The sequence below is a fragment of the Theobroma cacao genome, unplaced genomic scaffold (assembly GCF_053813885.1).
Source record: "Theobroma cacao isolate CCN51 unplaced genomic scaffold, ASM5381388v1 tig013, whole genome shotgun sequence".
In the NCBI taxonomy this organism is placed as follows: Eukaryota; Viridiplantae; Streptophyta; class Magnoliopsida; order Malvales; family Malvaceae; genus Theobroma; species Theobroma cacao.
Genome location: NW_028291724.1, coordinates 41,677 through 63,379, shown reverse-complemented (window position 1 = coordinate 63,379; position 21,703 = coordinate 41,677). Strand labels below are relative to the sequence as shown.

The window sequence follows — 21,703 nt, the reverse complement described above, 5'->3', positions numbered from 1 at the left end:
AGAGTGTCAAAGACGAAGATGCCAGCCCCCACTTGAATTGAATATCTGTTTATAGCTTCAAGCTGCAGTATTAGGCATATGTCTTTTGTCACTTACCCACATGAATTTTTTTGTTTCAAAATCCATAACTACAGTTTCGTCATATTCAGAGAACCGAAATTGCTCAGTTTCTTTTGGTTGTATCTTTTTGACTGTGCTTTTTTAGACAAAAACATGGAGAAAAAGAGGGTAATTTATTAATGAAGTGCAGAAGATGAAAAGGAAAGGAAACCGTGTGCAAACCTTTGTTTCTTCTGATTTTCTTCAATTATTTGGTTTTTTTTCTTTTCTTCTTTTCCAAAATTTATGAAAATAAAGAAAAAGGAAATTGATCCCTAGTCTCCTTTGTTGCCTACAATTCTACTTTTAGCCATCACTTTGGATCCAACGAAGACAAATTGATTTATTTTTACAAGTAAGCACATATGAAATATGACCATACTCTTGACGGAAAGGCAACCATCTTGACCTGAAAACTTGGTTGTTTCTTGACTTTTACGAGACACACACGGAGAGAGAAAGTGTTATGGTTAGAATCGGGATGCGTTTCAGACAACCACACTTGAAACGAATGAATACATATATTTGGAAAGCTGAGGGCTTGTTGTAGTTTTCAGAAGTGGGTTCAGTTGAGAAACTTCAAACTTCCCTCCATCCTCTCTCTCTCTCTCTCTACAAGGTATAGCCTTCGGCGCACATGCTTTGGTGCTTTCGTTTGAAACTTACAATGGAGATTTGATATATAAGGAGGAAGTTTGAAATTCACAGAGGTGTTTCTGTTGATGTTTCTTGACTTGGGTTTTTGGTTTTCAAGTTATAGAGCCTCCAGAAACACATCATTTGGAAGAGTCTAAGCTTCTAGAGTTGTGAACTCTTAAATTTCTATACAACCCCGTCTGCGTTTATATCAGAGTTTCCAGTCAGATTAAGTTTTAGGAAAATTCAAGCTGATGTATCAAAAGCAAAGATTGAAGATGTATTAAAAGCTATACCTAAAGGCAGCCATTGAAAGCATTTATTGCACAAAGTTTTCTCTCCGAACTTTCTGTAAGTATAATGTCATTGCTAACCCATGTCCCTTGCATGCTCACTTCTCCCAATCTTCCTCTTCTTCTTCTGTTCTTAATTAATCTTTTTCCTTTCTTAATTCTGTCCTTTAATTCTCTTATTGGTCATTGTTGCAAGTTAAAGCTAAGCTAATTCTAATGCTATCATCGAGCCACCAGATTAGAACTTTGTCGGCCTGCAAACATCTGCAAGTTGCAGTTTCCATCATACTTCTTCTTCGATCTTTTTTCTGATTCTTTAAACAGAAGAAAACTGTTATTTTGTTTTTCTTTTTTGTTCCTTTCGATGTCTAGCGGGTCTAGATCATGTCGGTTAAAAAATGTTCTTTGTGACAAACAGGATCCAAGAATAAGTCCAGAATTCTTCAAGCCTCAAGTGGAGAAGCAACAGAGCTGGACAGAACCATACACAACATATCCTTTAAGAGAGTACTACCTATACGCAACGTTTTGTTTATTGAAGGTTCTCTTTTGAATCTGCAAACATAAAACACACCGTTTTATTTATGTAAAGTTTGAAATTCAGTTAGTGTAGATAGTTAGTTGTATAAATTAGAATAATTAGTTTTTTTGCTTTCTGTCAATTGCTCATTGCCCTATGTATATAAGACAAGGGACAAACTATCCTTTGTGGGAAATTTCATTCTGAAACAGATCAGAATTCTTTTCAACCGCCTTAGCATTTTCTTCCCATTTTCATATTCTGTCTTGGTACCAGAGCAGGTAGGACTGAGGACCAGACGAATAGGGCTTTGACAGCAAATTTTTTTTTGGAGTGGTGGTTTTAATAGAACAGTGAGTATACTGGTTATCCTTTCATCCTTTATTCTTTAGCTTTCATTTACTTGCCTATTAGCTGAGAAAATGTTTGAATCAAGTGAATCAACCACTAGAAACACTGCACCTAAACCACAGCTCACATCACAGGTTTCACAAGCTAATGATCCCCAATCACCATATTACCTTCATCACACTGACCACCTTGGTTCAGTGGTTGTAAACCCCAAACTCACCACAAACAACTATGTTGCATGGAGCCGATCTTTCTTACTAACCTTGTCAATCAAAAACAAGGCTGGATTCATAAATGGCTCCATTCCCAAGCCTTCAATCACTAATGATCTATATCCTATCTGGAACAGATGCAATAACCTCAAAGTATCCTGGTTATTAGATTCTATCTCCCAACCAATAGCCTCTACCATCTTCTTTATGGAATCTGCTGCTGAAATTTGGAATACCCTGAAACTGAACTATGCTCAACCTGATGATACCCGTGTTTGTAATCTTCAATACACACTTGGAAGTGTAATTCAAGGAGTCAAAACAGTAGATGCCTATTTTATAGAGCTAAAATGCATATGGGAAGAACTAAGAAACTATAGGCCCTTGCCACATTGCGAATGTGAAAAATGCAATGCCAGTTGCTTCAAGAAATTCTCTAATCAATACCAAAAGGACATGGTATTTAGGTTCCTCAATGGTTTGAATGAATCCTTCTTAACCATTAGGTCCCAAATCATTCTAATGGACCCAATACCAACACTAGACAAGGTTTATAGCATGGTACTGAGAGAAGAATCATAGAGAAATATGTTCCTGCAATCCCAACCCTTCCTTGAGTCTTCAGCAATGTTAGGTACTACTGATGTAAAGAGAAAGCCAAGGAAGGATCTTACTTGTACTCACTGTGGGAAGAAAGGACATGTAAAGGAGAAGTGTTATAAGATAATTGGTTTTCTAGAGGATTTTAAATTCACTAAAGGGAAGCCTCATGTGAAGAAAGGGGCAGCTGTAAACAGTTTTACTACAGCAGTTGAACCACAGCCAGATGACAATCAAGCAAATCATGTGGAGGAGATAGGAGGCTCTAGTTCCATGTCACAGATGACTATGCTTAAGCAGCAAGTTAACAAGTTAATGGATCTCTTAAATGAGAATGGTTTAATTAGCAATGATGGTAAGAGCGCCCCTGCAAACACTTAACCCAACAAACACTCACTTGTTAATTCTGCCTTTGCAGGTATAGTCTCTAATTACCCTTGCTTCAATACACATAATAATTTGCCATTTGAATTCAAGCATGTTAACACTATCATGATTAAGCATGGACATTGGATCATGGACTCAAGTGCAACAGATCATATAGCCTATTCCTTAGATAATTTTCTTCAAGCCAACCCTTTAGAGAACTATTTTGTTCAACTGCCAAATGATAGAAGAACATTAGTTTCCCATATAGGCACAGTTAAAGTAAACTCTTCATTGATTCTATATGATGTCCTGTGTGTACCAAGCTTTAAATTCAATATAATATCAAAAGTAAACTTACCTGTAGCAAGAAAAACTATGTGCTGTTTATCGACTCACATTGTATTATCCAGGATACCCTCTCTTGGACAGTGATTGGGGTTGTTAGGGCTACTTCAGGGTTATATCTTATGCAAGACAGTGAGCAGGATATGTCTAGATTTTGTTTTGACAAAGTTGTAAAGTTTCCTTCAATTTTCTCTATCGATTCTTGTAAACCAGAAAACAAAATCAAAGGTTTTAATATTTGGCACTTTAGGTTAGGCCATGCACCTTTAGAATGGATTAATGTGATCCACCAACATTGTCCAGTTGTTGATTGTTCAAATGAATTAATATGTGAGATCTGCCCTTTGGCAAAGCAAAGAAAGCTTTCTTTTCCTCTTCATATTCAAAGTACAAATGCTATTTTTCAATTAATTCATGCTGACATTTGGGGACCTTGTGAGGTTTCAACTTTATCAGAACAAAGATATTTTTTAACTATTGTGTATGACTTTTCTTGATTCACTTGGGTATTCTTAATGAGAAACAAGTCAGAAGTCTCAACTATTATTCCTTCTTTTGATACATATGTACAAAAATAGTTTAATTGCTCAATTAAATGCATAAGATCAAATAATGGGAATGAGTTTAGACTTACTGATTTTTTCACCAAAACTGGCATAGTTCATTAGCTGTCCTATGTAGGTAACCCTCAGTAGAATGGTGTTGTTGAAAGAAAACACCAACACATTCTGATGGTTGCAAGAGCCTTAATACATCAGTCAAGTATCCCTCTTTATTTCTGGGGAGATGCAGTCCTCACTGCAGTTCACATAATTAATAGGGTACCTAGCAAAATAATTCACAATAAGTCACCATTTGAATTGTTACATGGAAAGCTACCATCATATGACCATCTCAAAGTTTTTGGATGTTTATGTTTTGTTTCCACCTTAACACAAAATAGAAAGAAGTTGGACCCGATAGCAAGCAAATGTATTTTTTTAGGCTATCCAAATAATGTAAAAGGGTATAAGGTATATGATCTTTGTGAACAAGAGGTCCTAATATCAAGGGATATTGTTTTTCATGAGCATGTGTTTCCATTTCATTCATCAAGCAATAACATGCAGTCTGATGCATTTTATCAAACACATAGTATGCATGATGAATACATGGAAGATTTTGATGCTAATTGTCCATATCAGCCTTACCAACAGCACACAACACCTGAATTATGTTCTCTTGAGCCTTCTTCATCATCTGAAACATTTTCTTCATTGAATTCAAGTGACATTTTCCTCAATCCACCCTTAAACGACAGCATATCACAAACTGTAGACAGTTTTAATGTTGATATGAGTACTTCTCAAGAAGCAGTAGCACCAGCCAGAAGAAGTACAAGACAAAAACAACCTCCTAAGTACCTTGATGCATATTATGTTGACATACCTTCACAATCTAATTCTATTACCCTTCATCCAATAACCAAGCACCTATCAACTAAATAACTCCCACCTGCACATAAGGCATTTACTATTACTTTGTCCCATATTCATGAGCCAAATTCTTACCATCAAGCTATAAACTATTCTCATTGGAGAGAAGCAATGGACCTAGAACTGAAAGCTTTGCAAGACAATGGTACATGGACCATAGAACCTCTACCTTCAAATTCACATGTAATTGGCTGCAAGTGGGTATACAAGGTTAAAATGAAGGCAAATGGTGAAATTGAAAGATATAAGGCAAGATTGGTTGCTAAAGGGTACAACCAAGTTGCAAGATTTGATTACCAAGAGATTTTTAGTACTGTAGCAAAACAGTCCACCATTAGAGTGTTCTTTGCTCTAGCTGCTACAAATAGTTGGTCTTTATCACAATTAGATATTAATAATGCCTTCCTTAATGGTGATCTAGATGAAGCAATATATATGGAGATACCACAAGGTTATGCTGTCCAGGGGGAGTGTCCAAAAGGATCCAAACTTGTTTGCAAACTATACAAATCCTTATATGGTTTAAAGCAAGCTTCCAGACGGTGGAATGCCAAACTTACTGCTTCACTTTTGCAATTTGGATTCACTCAATCATCAACAAATCATTCTTTATTTACTATGAAGACTCCTATTGGAAATTTCGTTGCTCTTCTCGTGTATGTAGATGACATGCTCATTGGGAGTACATTTATTAATGCTGCATCAGAAGTGAAAGAGTTTTTAAACTCAAAATTCAAGCTCAAGGATCTTGGAGATGTCAAATACTTCCTTGGACTTGAAATCATTGATATACCAAAAGAAATCTCTATAAGTCAGAGAAAGTACACTTTAGATCTCCTTGAAGAACAAGGGATGTTGGGAGCTCAACCTACAAGCACTCCCATTGACTACAATCATAAATTGCAGAAAGCACAAGATGGAGAAGAATTATTGAAGGATCCAACATGTTACAGACAATTTATAGACAAACTGCTATATCTTACTTTTAGCAAGCCTGATATATCTTATGCAGTGCAAACATTATCACAGTTCATGGACAGACCTAGTCAGATGCATTTGATGGCAGCTCATAGAATATTAAAGTATTTGAAAAATGCTGTTGGGCAAGGAATTCTAATGAAAAGAATATCAAATCTCAAGATCACAGCTTACTCAGACAGTGATTGGGCTGGATGTCCTCATAGTAGGAGATCAATCATAGGATATTGTGTGTTTATTGGAGACACTCTTGTCAGCTGGAAATCCAAAAAGCAAGCTGTTGTTGCTCGCAGTTCTGCTGAAGCAAAGTATCGTTCCATGGCATCCACCTGTTGTGAATTAATGTGGCTGAAGCACCTGCTGACTGATTTTAAGATAGACCATGATGATCCTATAGACTTGTATTCAGATAGTCAATTTGCCATTCATATCAGCAAGAATCCTGTGTACCATGAACGAACAAAACACATCGAGATGGATTGTCACTTCATCCGAGAAAAGGTGTTAGCAGGTATAATTAAGCCTCTTTACATATCCACTGATCTGCAAGCAGCTGATATTTTTACCAAGGCTTTGTTACCAAAGCAATTTTATAAGCTACTAGGCAAGTTGAGTGTTCATGATATTCACACCTCCTCTTGAGGGGGAATGACAAACAGGATCTAAGAATAAGTCCAGAATTCTTCAAGGCTCAAGTGGAGAAGCAACAGAGCTGGACAGAACTATACACAACCTATCCTTTAAGAGAGTACTACCTGTACGCAGCGTTTTGTTTATTAAAGGTTCTCTTTTGAATCTGCACACATAAAACACACCGTTTCATTTATGTAAAGTTTAAAATTCAGTTAGTGTAGATAGTTAGTTGTATAAATTAGGATAATTAGTTTTTCTATTTTCTGTTAATTGCTCATTGCCCTATGTATATAAGACAAGGGATAAACTATCCTTCGTGAGGAATTTCATTCTAAAACAGATCAGAATTCTTTTCAACCGCCTTAGCCTTTTCTTCGCAATTTCATATTCTGTCACTTTGCCTGTCGAGAAGTCATTTCTTTCAAACCAGCCTACTTCTAGAAAAGTTTTTCAAACCCTTTTGACTGTCCTACACAATATAGGCAAAAAAATAATATCTTTCTCCATTTACACTTAAACTAGATACCCTTTTGCTTTTCTTTTCTAAAGCTTATTATTATGTGCTTCAAAGTTCCCTTGTTTCCAATCCAACTGAATTTGCAAAGGAAAATCTCAACACTCAAACAAAGTAAACTAAAGCTCAATGCTCTTTCCTTGAAAGGTTATTGTGTACCTTATTCCTTGTTTTCATATGAACTGCAATGGTTTTTTCTCGGTACTTATCCCAATAATAAATTTGAAGATAATTGCATAATATAAATTATCTGATCTCAATCATATAGGGGGTGCATGGGGATAGTGCCTTTGTGCCTAGCAATATTCAAACCCCTTCTGTCTTAAACCCACCATTTTTGATCAGTTAGGTTCCTTTTTTACAAAGTATTAGGAACTTGTTTGCTGAGTTTCAGTGGTGTTTTAACTTGTTGAATGGGTTAGTTGTTCCATCCCTAGTGAGTTCATACAGCACTTGCATTTAATGGGTTGGTTCCACTTTGCCAGGAAAAACAGTAGCATTAATTATTCTTTGATCATTTGTCAAAGCATTCTAATTCCAAACTCGTAAATAATCTTTTTCCTTGTTTGACAGGGTAGAAATGGGATGCCCAAATGCCACGAGACTGCTTCTGCCCTCATTGTTTGCGCTGCTGATTTTAGCCTTAACCTTCACAGAAACTACCGGGCAATTCGATTCAGCTAGTGCTTCTCTACCAGGTTTGGCCTAAACTTCTTTTGACTTCTCTATTTCCTTTTTCCATCATTTAGAAGTCAATAGTTTTCTTTGCAATTAAGAAAAAAAGAATTAAATATATATTTCATATAAAATAAAATACGTCTGTTATGCAATTTGATACAAATTTCAATGAAAATGAATAATATATGCTTTGAATTTTTAAGTCAAAATCGTAAAGGACGGTCCACGAACTTGGCATTTGTTTTGTCAACAGTCAACCTATATCCTTTGCCGGTAGCTAAATAAATAAATGCTATCAGTCTTGAAGGAAGCATTAAAATATAGTATAAATTATTCTCAATTTCTGGTCAATTTGATAAATAATATGGGCCAAGTCTGGTTGTATGACAAATTAGTTGGGCTAAAATACAAGTTCAACTTGGGTCTAACCTAATGATTCATCATGGGCCAAGCAGCTTGTGTACTTGTTGCATATATTGATAAGGTACAAATTCAATCAATGTGTCACAACCCATGAGACAATCAGATGGTATTGTGAGGGTGGATCCATTGGACAATTTCAATAAGTATAGAGGAGGATTTGACATCACTAACAAGCATTATTGGAGTGCAATTCTATGAACCCTTTCAGATACAATTTTATTATTACTTAAATGGATTTTTTAGTTGAAGTTCTTTTTTTTTATTAAAAATAGCCGAGATTATGCAGACAGCTTTTGAAATTAATCTCAGAAAAATTTCCACCTTGCTTTTTCTGCAGTCAGTTATATTTACAGGGGTCCCTGCGTATGCAATTGGACTCCTATGGCTTTTGTTTGGAATTTTATATGGAGGCTATCTCGCGGCAACCGCTTACTGTTGTAAAAGAAAAGGAAAGCCTAAGACAAAATCACTCTGTCACAACCAATTTTGCTTATGGCCTATTCTCCTAGCTGTAATCTTCACAATCCTGGCAATGTAAGTGCTTCAACTCTCTAGTATAATGATGCTACAGCACTTCAAAATTTGATTGAAATTCTCATATATATGTATATTTCAATTACAAAGATCAAAAGCAATAGAGGATTTGTTAGAAACTGTTCATGAATTGTGGCAAGCATAACCCACTACTGATCAAACACTGTATATATTGTGTGATCCTAATTTCCTTGCAGTGCTGCATCTGGTTTAGCTCTTGGGGGGACTGCTAAATTCCATTCTGAAGCGAAGACTGTGGTGAACATTATTATGCGCACAGCAAATGGAGCATCAGAAACAATATACAACACTACAGGGGCAATGAAAGAAATGAGAGATAACTTGGGAGAAACTAATGGAACTGGAGAGGCAACTAGCTTTCTTACCTCCACATCTGAGAAACTGGATGTTGAAGCAGCAGATATAGAAAGACAGGCTAGAAAAAACAGACGATTGATTGACAGGGGTCTCAAGATAGTGTAAATCTCTCTCCTCTTCTTCTTTCCCCACCCAATGAGAAAAATTCCAATTGCATATCAATTAGAAGGATGTTGATACTTATATTTATTTGATGTTACAGGTTTATAATAACCATTGTGACTATCTCCTTGAACCTGGTAGCAGTTATTGCTTTGTCAGGTATGTTTAGAAGTGTTTCTGAAAATTTTCATTAACATAAACAAAACAAAATTTATAATCCTTATCAAGAAGGAAGTTGCCTTAAACTAAACTTAGAATATTTATATTTAAATCGTAAAAGGTTGAAATTATAGTTGCCGAGCCTCTTAAAGCAGTCAAACTTAAAGGAATAATAATGATGAATCCAAGATAAGTTTTGGATTCTTCCCGTCTATTACTCATGCTATGGTTCTTTTGAAAGTTGAATGATTTCCTTATGCAGTGACTGGAATTTTGAGAGTAGGACGAGCACTTTACTGGTAAGGAACTTGACCATTCATGAATCTAACTCATCATGCATGTTGCCAATCACTTGTTGAAAAGTGACAAAACTGACGTGAAGAATATTTTATATCTTACTCCTTTCAGGCTAATTGCAATATGTTGGTTTACAATTCTATGCTGGTTGTTCTTCGGGATTTATTTCTTAATATATTTCCGTGCACATCTCCCTCCCTATCTGTCTCTCTCCAGGTGCGTTTTGCCCTCTCTTTCTTTCTCTCCGCTTTCTCTTAATCCAATTAGAATTAGAATTAGAATTAGAATCAGAGCTCCCTTCAATCTAATAGGCCATACTCTTTTATCTCTTTGAATTTTCTTTTATTTTCAAAAACTTTGAGAATTCTCTCCATTTCTAATCTGAGTCTTGCCCTTTTTCTGGCGGGAACTCAACAGCTGGCGGGAAGGAACCAACGATTTCCTCTGGGAATTCTGGGTTTGTTTTGTTTCCATTATTTGTTCTGTAATACCCCAAGGAAAGGTGAATTTTGAAGCTACACTGATGGCAAACCCACCGGGGAACCATCAACAAGAAGCGAATCACGCGTCGTCTTCTTTCAATGGAGGAAACTTGAGCAACGGGAGTACCATACCTGACAGCTTGGGTTCGGGTATGAAGCATAACACCGGAATTGCCTTGGATTGGACCTTAGAGGAGCAAGCTATACTCGACGAAGGGTTAAAAAAGTGAGTCTTTTTTTTCCTATTTATGATTGCATAGAATTTTGGGTTTTTGGTGAAATTTTATTCTGTGAATTTTGAGACTCTTTAATTTCAAGTTTGAATTTTTAAATTCAATTTTAAAATACTAGGAATGTGAATTTTCTTGTTGGATTCTTGATTGAATTGTGGTTTCTTTATTGTTCCTTGGAACTGGTTGGAAACAATACATAAGGAGATAGTCTACATCTTACTGTGTTCGAGTTTATAAATGGCAGGGAAAGAAAAGGGAAGAAATGTTTAGTAGCCAATAATCGTGGGAACAACAGATTATATACCATCATGATCCTTCTCAGAATTTTAATGGAGATAGAGGTCGTTTTTCTGAATGTCACTGATTATATTTTACCTAATTATTTATTGTTTTGTTATAACCATGCTGCTGTTAATGATCCAATTGAATTCTTTCGACATTTGAGCTGATGAACTCATTATTTAATTTCTTTTATCTTTTCTTCTTTTTGTTGGGAGTGGGCAATGCATCAATAGTGCTTGTTCTAAATCTGTTTGTATTCCACAGGTATATAATTTCAATTCTATGGTTTGAGGTGTTATCGATATTCCCAATTTACATATCATAGTTGCATTTTGAGTACTGATATGATTTGGATTGTGAATGAGGTGTTTTAAATGCTGTTTAAAAACCTTATGCTTGTTGGTATAAACTTTTGTCATGCCAAGGCACACTAAGTATTTTTGCACCAAAGGTAAAATGAAGTGTTGTGCTTGAAATGACTGACCTCATAGACATTAAACTGCTATATAGTCAAACGTTTGAATCATCACTAACATTCGGATAAGTTCTGACCTCAGTTAACGTATCAAAACTTAAAGAATCACCTCTCCTCTAAACTCGGAATGCATAAGTTTCATAATCTAAAACATGACATTTTTGTGTGTGGTCTTTCCACATTTTTCCAAATGGTAACCAAAAGCTTATCACTAAGTTAAAACCGTACTGTTTACATATTTCTTTGTATCTGAACTTCTAATCAAGTGCCTGACATCTCTCAAGCATCTTATTTCCTCCCAAGTCTTGATTCTGTATAATATTCAATCATTGAATTCCAATCTATATCTGACCTGCCCATAAGAATGTAATTCCTTAAACTTTCATTTCTTACTCATTTTTTTTATCATAATGGAAGGTTAAATTTAGTTGCGGTTGGAATCTCATATTGGGGAATTTTCTTTGTTGTTGTGGAATTTGTGTTGCAATTAATTAGGCTGATACCTTTACTACAATATCTTGGAAAATCTTTTGTAATGTTTAATATGAATATTGCAATTAAATCAAGTTAATTTCTCCTGTAATTTTTGCCAGCCTCCTTCTTTTTATTTGTTTTGTTTTTTATGTTTCATTCCATTTTCCTTTTTGTTTGGCTGCCCTACTATTTTGCAATCTTTTCCTATGTCACATCCACACTCCTGCTCTTTAAATGCCCATTGATCTTCTTTACACGCCCTTCTCATAATTGACCTTGTTTGCCTCTATTGAGATCACCGATCTTTAGATCTGTAAGAGATGGGAAAGAAAAAGAAAAAGAAATTAATATTTTGTGATCATATATAGTTTTACTAATGATTGCCACTGGTATCCTAGAGACAAAGACAAAGGCTTATGAGAGTGGGTTTTAAGGTGTCTAGAGTTTATTATAATTTGTTCTATTTGTTCCATTCTTAGTTTTGTTGTTAGTCTTTGTTGAGCTATGTGGATAAGGCCTTTCTTTAGCGTAAACCTCCTCCTTATTTGTAGATATCATATGGCTTGATGCACTATAATGTGTTTACTTTCTTTCTTGTCAAAATAAATAAATAAACAAAGGAACTTAAGTAATTTGAAATGTTTGGTGCATCAAAGTTATAATGGATAGCACATGCTGTTTGGTTTCGTTATCTTATCTCAAGTTTGGCCACAAATGGTGCTAACTTCTATAGTAGCACATGCTTTCTTAGCTGGCTGGTGCCATGGAAGTTCCATGTGTCATACTGAAATGAATTATGACTTATCAATATGGAGATCTCTCTATTGAGAAAGAAAATAATAATTTTATTTAGCAAGGTTTCTTTTTTGTTTTTTTTCCAAAACTTTTGTCCTTGACAAGATTAGATAAATGGTATCATAATCTTTTGGTCTGTTCAAATTGACATTGGAGAAAAAAGGACTCAAGCCTAGATCAATAAATCAGCCGAACGGAGGGAAATTTATTCCTTCCTGAAAACCACAATGATAAGAGAACAATTAGTCAACTTATTGACTAATTTTGCGAACTTAAACAATGTCAACTTAGATGAGACAAAATTTTAGATTCATCTAAAACATAAAGAAGAGAAAATGAAGAAATCATCTAAAAAACGTTTCTTGTAATTTTAAACTCAATGTTTCTTTATAATGTGAAAGATGATGAGGTGAACAAGAACGAGCTAGAAGAGCAGTTTATGAATGTATAAAAAGAAGAAGAGATTTGTTGAGATATGAGTAAGGAGGTAGTGGGCAATGCTCTTGGGCCTTGTATTATAGAAGGGTAGGGTGGGAGCTGGTGGGCTATGGCTTCATATCTCATATAATAAGAAGAGAAGAGAAGAAAAGATATATTAAAAAAATGCACATTCATGTGCATTTGGTAGCTTGGAACACAGGGTGAAACCTTCAATCAATTATATTGGTGGCAAATTCTGGACCTTGTTTCTGCAAAAAAAAAAAAAAACATTTATTGCTTAAATAACCACACTTGATGGGATATCATCTGGATGGAGGGTCTAAACTACCTGTATTTCTTGCTACTGCTATATTGTCAAACTATGACCCAAATGCTTTCTGAATTGATGAATTCCGTTCTATAGCTAGTGGGAATTGTAGCCCCCATTTGTCATTTTGAATTAATAATTTTATTGGACTATCAAGTATCTGGGGTGATACAGCCACATTAGGAGCTGCTAAAATAATATTGCTATGTTTTCCAAATTTTTCATTTACTCCTTTTTTTCTTTTTTTAATGAAAGTGTCCCCTCCTTTTGAAGGCATTACGATGACCTAAAGTTGCATTTCTCTCTGCAAATGAAAGTTTGTAACCCACTTACATGCTTGCTCCGTGTTGAAATCTAGAGTAATTAAGAAGGTAACGAAAACGCTTGTCTGTGCATTCTTGTCTTCACCTGAACAATAATTATCAAATAAATTTATTTTCTGACACATTTGACCAAGATGCGTCTTCAAATATTTCACTAACATGCATTGGGACAATTGCTGAATATCTGTAATTAAGTAGGTGGCCAAAGTCCATGGAGTTCGTCGCACGTGTTGAGGAGAGGACTGCACAGATTTGCTTCTCACCTCCTACCTTTTGTTGCATTATAAAACTCTGATATTTGATGTGGAAAATTGAAAATGGGTTCTCTATTTATTTATTTCTAACTATTTTCTTATAATTTCATCTGTTTCATATCTAGAGTCTCAATCATTTCCCTGATTGTAAGTTGTCTAGGATTAGCTAGAAATAGAATATCTGGTTGGATTTCTTTGAGCCAATAATTAGACAAAAAATCGGTGAGTGATTTAACATATTTAGATATGATTGATTTTACAATCTGAAGTCATTATAATCCAATCTTGATTTTACAATCTGAATCCATTATAATCTAATCTTTTTCCTTTTCTGTTCTGTTCTTTGCCATGAAAAAGTTGATTATGATCCTTATCTGTGGTTAATTATGGGATTCTTATTAATTATTAAGTGCATAGTTATATTTATACGTGTATATATATATATATATATATATATATATAAACTAATTTGACCTAGTCTTTCAACCAACCATTGGCAGGAGGTACTACTGGTAATATTGGGTATCGAAGCTTTTTGCAGGGAGGAAACAGATAGAGAGGAATAATTCTCTCCCTCCCTCCATTCTTTTTACTTTTCTTTTTTGGTTGATTAACTAATTACCAAACGAATCCTCTAGTAGATGGAACATGCTATTTTTTTCCAGCACATTATTTTATTTTTGTTATTTGATTGGTCTTTTATTTTTCTTTTTGTTTTTTATGCCAATTAACTCAGCCACTTCATTTTCAAGTTTTAATGAATTGAAGTTTTTGTGTTTGCCTTGTATTGACTTCATCAATTTTGATTTTTCACAGAGGTGTATAAGTTTTGATGTAATGTTGGTATCTCCTTGCAGATTTGCATCAGAATCGAGCATAATTCGTTACGCAAAGATAGCTATGCAGTTGCAAAATAAGACAGTCCGAGATGTGGCTTTGCGTTGCAGATGGATGACTGTAAGCCTTACTGTTCTCATATGTCTTTATTTAAACCCATTAGTTATTGTTTACCTGAATTGTAGAATGAATAGACTCATATATATAACCATATTTAGAACATATATCACAAGTGGCTTTAAGCATGCTACTACTCAAATAAGAAAGGCTGTAAACATTGGATTGCAATTCATATTTTTGGTATCATTTCTTAATTCGATTTCTGATGATTTAGCATTTCTGCTTGGTCAAAAGGATATTTATTCTGTGTTTTCCGAGACAAATTTTGTTCATGCAGATATTATTTGTTTTTTTTTTTTTTTGATATGAGCATGATCTGGTTTACGCTTTATGCAGAAAAAGGAAAATAGCAAGAGAAGGAAGGAAGAACACAATTTGGCCAGGAAAAGTAAAGACAAAAAGGTATGGTTTACTGATTCTCTCTTTTCTGTGTGCGTAGCTGTAGTAACTTTAGTGATTTGTGTTTTATTTGTTCCTTGACCCTGCTTAGTTGGTTATTTCTAAGAATGCATAAAATTAGGCATCAGCTAAAAAGCAAGTCTCTCTCTCTCTCTATGACACTCACATGCAGTCATTTTCTATTTATCTGTCTGTCTATCTCCTCTTTCACATGGGCGCGCTTGAGGAGATGCAAATGACTGTTTCCATTCACAGTGGAAAACTCTCTTATACATTAAGGTAGTGGACCGAAGCTCATTGACCATAGGAAAGTTATTGAGTTTAGCATAGTATTTTATATTTTTCTTGGTAGAGATGTTAGATGGAGATTTAACTAGTACCTGCTCCTAAGCAGCTATTTCTTTGGTGGAATTTGATGGATGACCTTAAGTTCATGTGGCGTGTTCGTTATCATATATGCTCAAATCACGTTATGTGTGAATTAGTATATATCAATGTCTTTTCCATCATCTTTTCTTTGAGGCCTTTGTTTTATTGGAGCAGTCTTTTGTCTGCTGATCAGTAGTTCTCTACTTCAACTGATTTTTAGACTTTGGAATATATTAGATTGAATAAGAAAAATTTTCTTTCAAAGTTACATATTTGTGATAATATTTTTTTAATATGATGAGAAATAGGGCATATTTATATTTTAAACCATTCCTTGGAATCATAGATACTTAGCAATAGATTTTGCTTGTGATTTTCAGGAAAGAGTTGCTGATCCTTCGACAAAGCCTGCTCATTTTGCAGCTCGACCTAATGTTTCTCCATATGCACCCCCAATGATTCCTATGGACTATGATGATGGTATTCCGTACAAAGGTTGGATTCTATCTTTGAAGATATTTAGTTCTAATAACTCAAGGTTTAGCGATGTGCTTTGTTGCTTCTTATATGCAAGTTTAATTTCCTTAAAAATACTATCTTTTAGTCTGCATTTTTTAATTAAATTTTCTCTAATCAGTTGTTTTCTGTTTTATCAAGATATATTTGGTATAATATAAAAGAAGTTTTATGTACATCGTCTTGAGGCAGAGAGACAGAGTCTTAGTCTATTATGTTTTATTACCTCACCAGTTGCATTGCGTTTTTGGTGTTTTCTTATATGCTATATTTGTTCATACCTCTTATAGCTGGCATCGAAGGTTGGTTGCTTGAGCTGTTTGTCAAAGAGGTTATAATATTTGGTTCAAAAAAAATGGTTAGACTTTTGAAGTAATTCAACAGTAGGTGTTGAAGCAGTTTTTCTTTCTCTTTTTTTAGCCTACATTTTTTGTGGCATGACTTGGTTGGTTCCCTTTTTATTTCTAGTTATCTGCTTAATAAACAAACAATTTCAAGTAAAGAAAAGAAAGGGAGAAAAGTGAGACGAAATTTTTCTGTTCTTACCATGGATACAGCGCAGGCATGTTTTTCCCAATTCTTTGCAGAATGGAGGTGACAGAAAAAGGGTCCAAGACATGCCTAATAATATTACAGAAAGAATTATAAAGTAGCTGCAATACTTCATTTGGTTGGCGTTTTTGCCACTTGCTTTTGAAAAATTACTGTAAAGAAAAGTAAAAGGTAAAAAGCAATATCATAATTTATTCGAAATGGGAAAATAATTAAAATGTAACATAAATTACTGCATAATTAGTCCATATAAAAGTAAAATAATGCATTTTGTCATTTAAAAGAATTATACATTTTGTGCATGATCTTTGAAAAAGAATTTTGCTTTTATATTTAAATGGGCTTGTTGCTTTTTTGCTCCTAAAAGCAAAAAGCAAATAGTAAAAGCACCAACCAAGGTAGCCTAGCAAATGTCTTTTCTGTTTTTGTTCTTCTGCAAATGAAGCCTGAATTTAGATTTACAGTGTCTGAAATTTGCTGAGCATGAAAACTTTTATGCTGTTTATGTTGTTATTGGAAATTTAATTGAAAGCTCCATTATGCTGTTGGACAGCCATTGGTGGTGCAACAGGAGAACTTCTGGAGCAGAATGCCCAAGCCTTCAATCAAATATCTGCAAATCTTGCAGCTTTCCAGGTGAAGTACCCATGTTCTGAATAGATCAATTTTACTTTATTCTTCTGTTTATTTAGTTTGCATTCCAGTTTTCAATGTGCAAGGACTAGTATCAGATTTGGGTCCCTTAACCCTGTCTTTTGAACATCTTGATTTCTCACTTCCTTTAAATCTGGTGTAAGGTATTTATCAAGCACATTGACTTTATGAAATCATCTACCCTGGTGCCAAATTCCTCTTTCTCTAATACATACTCATGCCTGCATGTGAAAGCAGTCAGGAAGTAGTGTGAGCACAAAAACTATACGGTTGGATACAACCAGGTCCAGTCTTCATGTCCATTAGTTGATTCAATAACTGGTAAAACAAGGAATTATTAAAGGGATTTCTCATTATGTCTAAATTTTACAAGGTTGGATGAAATTTAAAGGAGTGCTTTATTTCTATCTGTCCAAGAGAAGTAGTGTATGCTTCAAATGTATTAATAAATAAAAGCATTTGTTACTCTACAGGTGAAAGCAGTTGCTTCATTCTGAGTTCAGATTAGAATTAGTTTGTTTGGGCATTTTGTATGCTTGTTATAAAGCTACAGAAAATTATTTGTTTTGATATTAACATCATGATGGTATTGATTTTGTTCAAAGGTTAAAGGAATAAGTATAGCATGTCTGTGGATTTAGATTTCTGTATACCTTTACCTATGCTTTTAAATATTTAGAGAGTCTCTTCATTTAATATCAGCTGTGAATTTTTTTTTTTTTTGAAAGTTCATGAATTCATTAAAAACAGAGGGAACAATTGTTCCACCTCTGAAAGGAACAGCAGATTTTGTCCTGTTACACTTTCACTCAAGTACAACATACCAAAATCTACTCCAAAATCATAACACTTCCCCTATATACATTTCTGCACTCATCATCCCCTAATCACCTAAGTTAAAAACCCAGAGAGCCTCAAAGCACAAGAGGCCATAGCGAAAAAGACACAAAAACAAAGGGTCAGTATCAGCCCAGCTATACATTTTTCACAGCCATTCCCTGTAAATCCAACATGTAATTTTTTAGAGTTAGCATTCTTCAGAGTGTAGCTGCAACAAAGAACATGTAAAAGTGACATCAATTATGACTGTCATACCAGTAAATAGCATTTCTAGCTGTTCATGTGGATTAACCAAACATTCTGATGTGCTATTTGTTTGCTGCAGTTTTGGTGGTTCTCTAACAGAATTTGTCGCCTTTATCATTTTTCAGATACAGGAAAATATTGGTCTCCTCTGCCAAACTCGTGACAACATTTTAAAAATCATGAATGAGTAAGTTCCAGTTTTTGCTGAATTTCCCTTTCTATGATACTAGTATCTATTGTCTCATGCATTGCGTGTGAATACTTGTTCTTTCACTTGTTTTACTAACAATTATATATAAGATACAGATAATTATAAAATATAAAATTGTAGAAATAATTAAAATTTTGTAATATTAATTTATAGATGATTCAATACTATTAGATTAAGAAAAACATTTTTTTTACTCTTTAAAAAAATTTTTTTTTTAATGAAAGTCATTAAAATCAAAATTCTTATTTACAAATTAATACTATTACATTAAGAAAAGTATTTTTTAATGAAAGTCTTTCAAAAGAATTAGACTTTTTATTTACAAATTGGATAAATTTTATTAATATTTATTGGAAAAATTATTTTTAATGATAGTCACTTGATGTAATTAGGATAATAAAAAACATTTAAAATAGCAATTTAAAAATATAATGAGTAACAGCTTTCATCAATGCAAAATATTTTCAACATCTCTACTTTTGTACATATTATTGATATATGGTGATTGAAAGTTTGAGTTCTTTTTTATAAAAAAGTTGAGTTATTTAAACAATGTTCCAGCTTACGCACTGTTGCAAACTGTCTTTCTTGACATGATAATTTGATTATTTAATACATTGTTTTCTCAACTGCTAGGATGTATATGCATGAGTGTTTGGCACCTGTAGGTGCACGGTAGGCTTGGAATGCAAGTTTATCGTCGTGGATTTATAATTTATTTGAAAATATTTTTGCAGTGTTTTGTGTATTTGTGAGTGTCTCTGGGTTTCACTGGATTATACAGAACTACAAATTAATGTTTTTCTCATCTCTTTTGTTGACCTTACTGTTATACAATTGGAAAATATGCAGGTCTGCTTCTGTTTTACGTGTGCTAAGTATTGTTAATGACAGTTGAACCGTCTTGCTGGGCATAAACATTAGTTAGTATCTGCCTCTAGGAATGCGTATCTGTTGTTTTCATCCAGGTTTTAGTTGTCTGGATTGTGTTGTTTCTTTTAGATTCTGCTTGCTGTTGTATGGGGGAAAATTTATTATCAATGTTTTTGGAGAAGTTCCATTAGCAATTGGTTTATCTTTCTATTAATGCTTCATTCACTCCAAACCAAAAGCCATTGCATTCGACAATCCAAGTTTGTGCTGAAGTTAGTATATTTAGGCACCCTTATAATCTTTAGCATTGGAAGGTAAAATTTAGGAAACACAGGGGTGGTTGATGGAAAGGACTTAAAAGTTCAGCAGGTGCCCTTTGTATTTATGCTTAGGTTTGTTACATGTCTGTTATTTTGGCTTCCTCTCATATGGGAAGTGCCAGAGTTTACAAAAGATTAAATCACCTGACTTTATCTAATGATAATATAATGCAGTTTATTGAGATGTGTGGAAACTTCTCTTTGGGGGTTTGCTTGGTCTTGGCCATTTCTCAAATATGAGATAATTTTATATTTGCAACAATCCTGTTATCAGTGCCATTCAAAATCATCTTTGTTTTTACTGAACCCAGATTGTTTTTCTTAAAATAACTTACATTGTGTATTCTCTCTTGCTCTCTCTCTTCGGGGTACAGTAGTGTATCCTCTAGTAGTTATTATTTCATAAAAGTAATATTTCATTTTTTTATCAATTACAAATTTGCTAATGGATTAAATTCCTGCCAAGTGAGTATGCGATTTTGAAGAGGCTAACTAATTTTTGTATAACCAATAATGCTTTTGGATGCTTTTTTCTTGGTTTAGCTTGAGGATTTTTGTAACTTGATTATCGTTTCATTCACTAATATAATTCTTCTATGCTTCATTTGCAGCTTGAATGACATGCCAGATATAATGCAGCGATGCCACCACTTCCCGTGAAAGTGAATGATGAGATAGCTAGCACCATCCTACCTCCTTCAACCCATACGATGCAATCACGATCCTGCCTCCGACTGATCAAAGTCTCCTGATTAGTTTCTGCGTAACAGTGCATGGGACGAGTCTGTGCTCCTGCCTCAAACCTGAACGAGAAAATAACTGTGGATGAGGTTGACCCACCTTTTACCATTTGAAATAAATTCTCTTCCCTCCTTGTATGTAGAGCCTTGGTAGCTTCATGGTTCCTTTTGGTTTCTGTACTCGATAGTTTGTTTCTTAGCTGATACTGTAGGAGGTGATTTAGGGCTTGTATAGGGGCACATATACATTAGAAAAGAGTTTAAATATCAATTTTAATTCTTTGTTTCGTTATAGTTTTTGCAAATTTGTCTCTCCTTTTTATTTGTAGAGTGTTTTTCTTGGTCTACCGACAGGTGAGGCTGCGAATTGTGGATGTAGAAAGATTGTCTGGCGGGTTGGCTCACAGCATGGTAATGGGTTTGAACTTTGTATATCTGATATCTATTTTTGGGTAAATTATCACCCAAGGATCATGATCACGTAAATGCTATGATGTCAAGAGCGATGCAAGTGCAGCCGTTTGATTTGAATAATTTAGGGTGGAAGCAGCATTTTATTGACTGCAATTTGTAAGTAGCGAAATTTCCTTGCTAATGTCCTACATGCCCACCATTTGCGCAATAAATTATCCTCCAATGTACGTTCTAGAATTGGACTCGTCTCTACGGCGTAGCCGACGTTTTGATGGTAACCCTTTTATATTATATTATTGGGACGAATTCTTCAGAAAGCCTAAACAAATTCAAGGCAGGAAAAGGATTTCAACTTTCTATTGAAGAAACGAGCATAACTGAATCAATCCAGAGTCCTTGCCAAAAACAATATAAAAATTAAAAAGCTCCCTTGTTATGAACCTTCAAGGAGTGCACGTCAGTCATTATGTTGACGTGTGATGTGAATTATTTTGTTTGTCCCTCTTCTTATTAAATCTTTTTAAGATAATAACCCTTAAATCATCTGAATTCTTTTCTCCAAAAATTAAAAAGAAAAAGGAAGCAAACCTGTACATTTTCAAAGTAACTGTGCGTGAAGGTAGCGTTGTCATTTTCGAATAAGAAATTTAACCACGTAACCCAAACGATATGTGGAAGTACAATATTTCTCTTTGTTGTGTTTAAGCGACTTAAATGAAAACAAATAGACGAAGGAAACGTGGTCTAAAGACGGAAGCCACAAAGTTACTAAAAGCTAAAAATGGAGCCAGGCTTGTTGACGAAGGGTGTGACTTTAACCCTCACACGTAGGAGGGACAAACCTTTCACGCAACTGGTTGAGTTACCTCTAAGAAGATGCCATATGTCATTATCATAATTAATCAAACACATGGACCATCTTATACCTTCTTAATTGGCTATTATTTAAT

The 21,703-nt window shown here is 34.5% G+C and overlaps 1 pseudogene across 1 annotated transcript; it reads left to right on the top strand.

The window, feature by feature from the left end:
* Positions 1–8,391: 8,391 nt before the first annotated feature.
* Positions 8,392–20,627, top strand: LOC18602423 (uncharacterized; annotated as a pseudogene). Its single transcript, XR_016023327.1, has 12 exons — positions 8,392–8,660; positions 8,858–9,139; positions 9,241–9,299; positions 9,562–9,598; positions 9,708–9,812; positions 10,014–10,304; positions 14,520–14,619; positions 14,956–15,021; positions 15,768–15,882; positions 17,009–17,091; positions 18,321–18,382; positions 20,211–20,627. The product of XR_016023327.1 is annotated as an uncharacterized LOC18602423 (transcript).
* Positions 20,628–21,703: the final 1,076 nt, after the last annotated feature.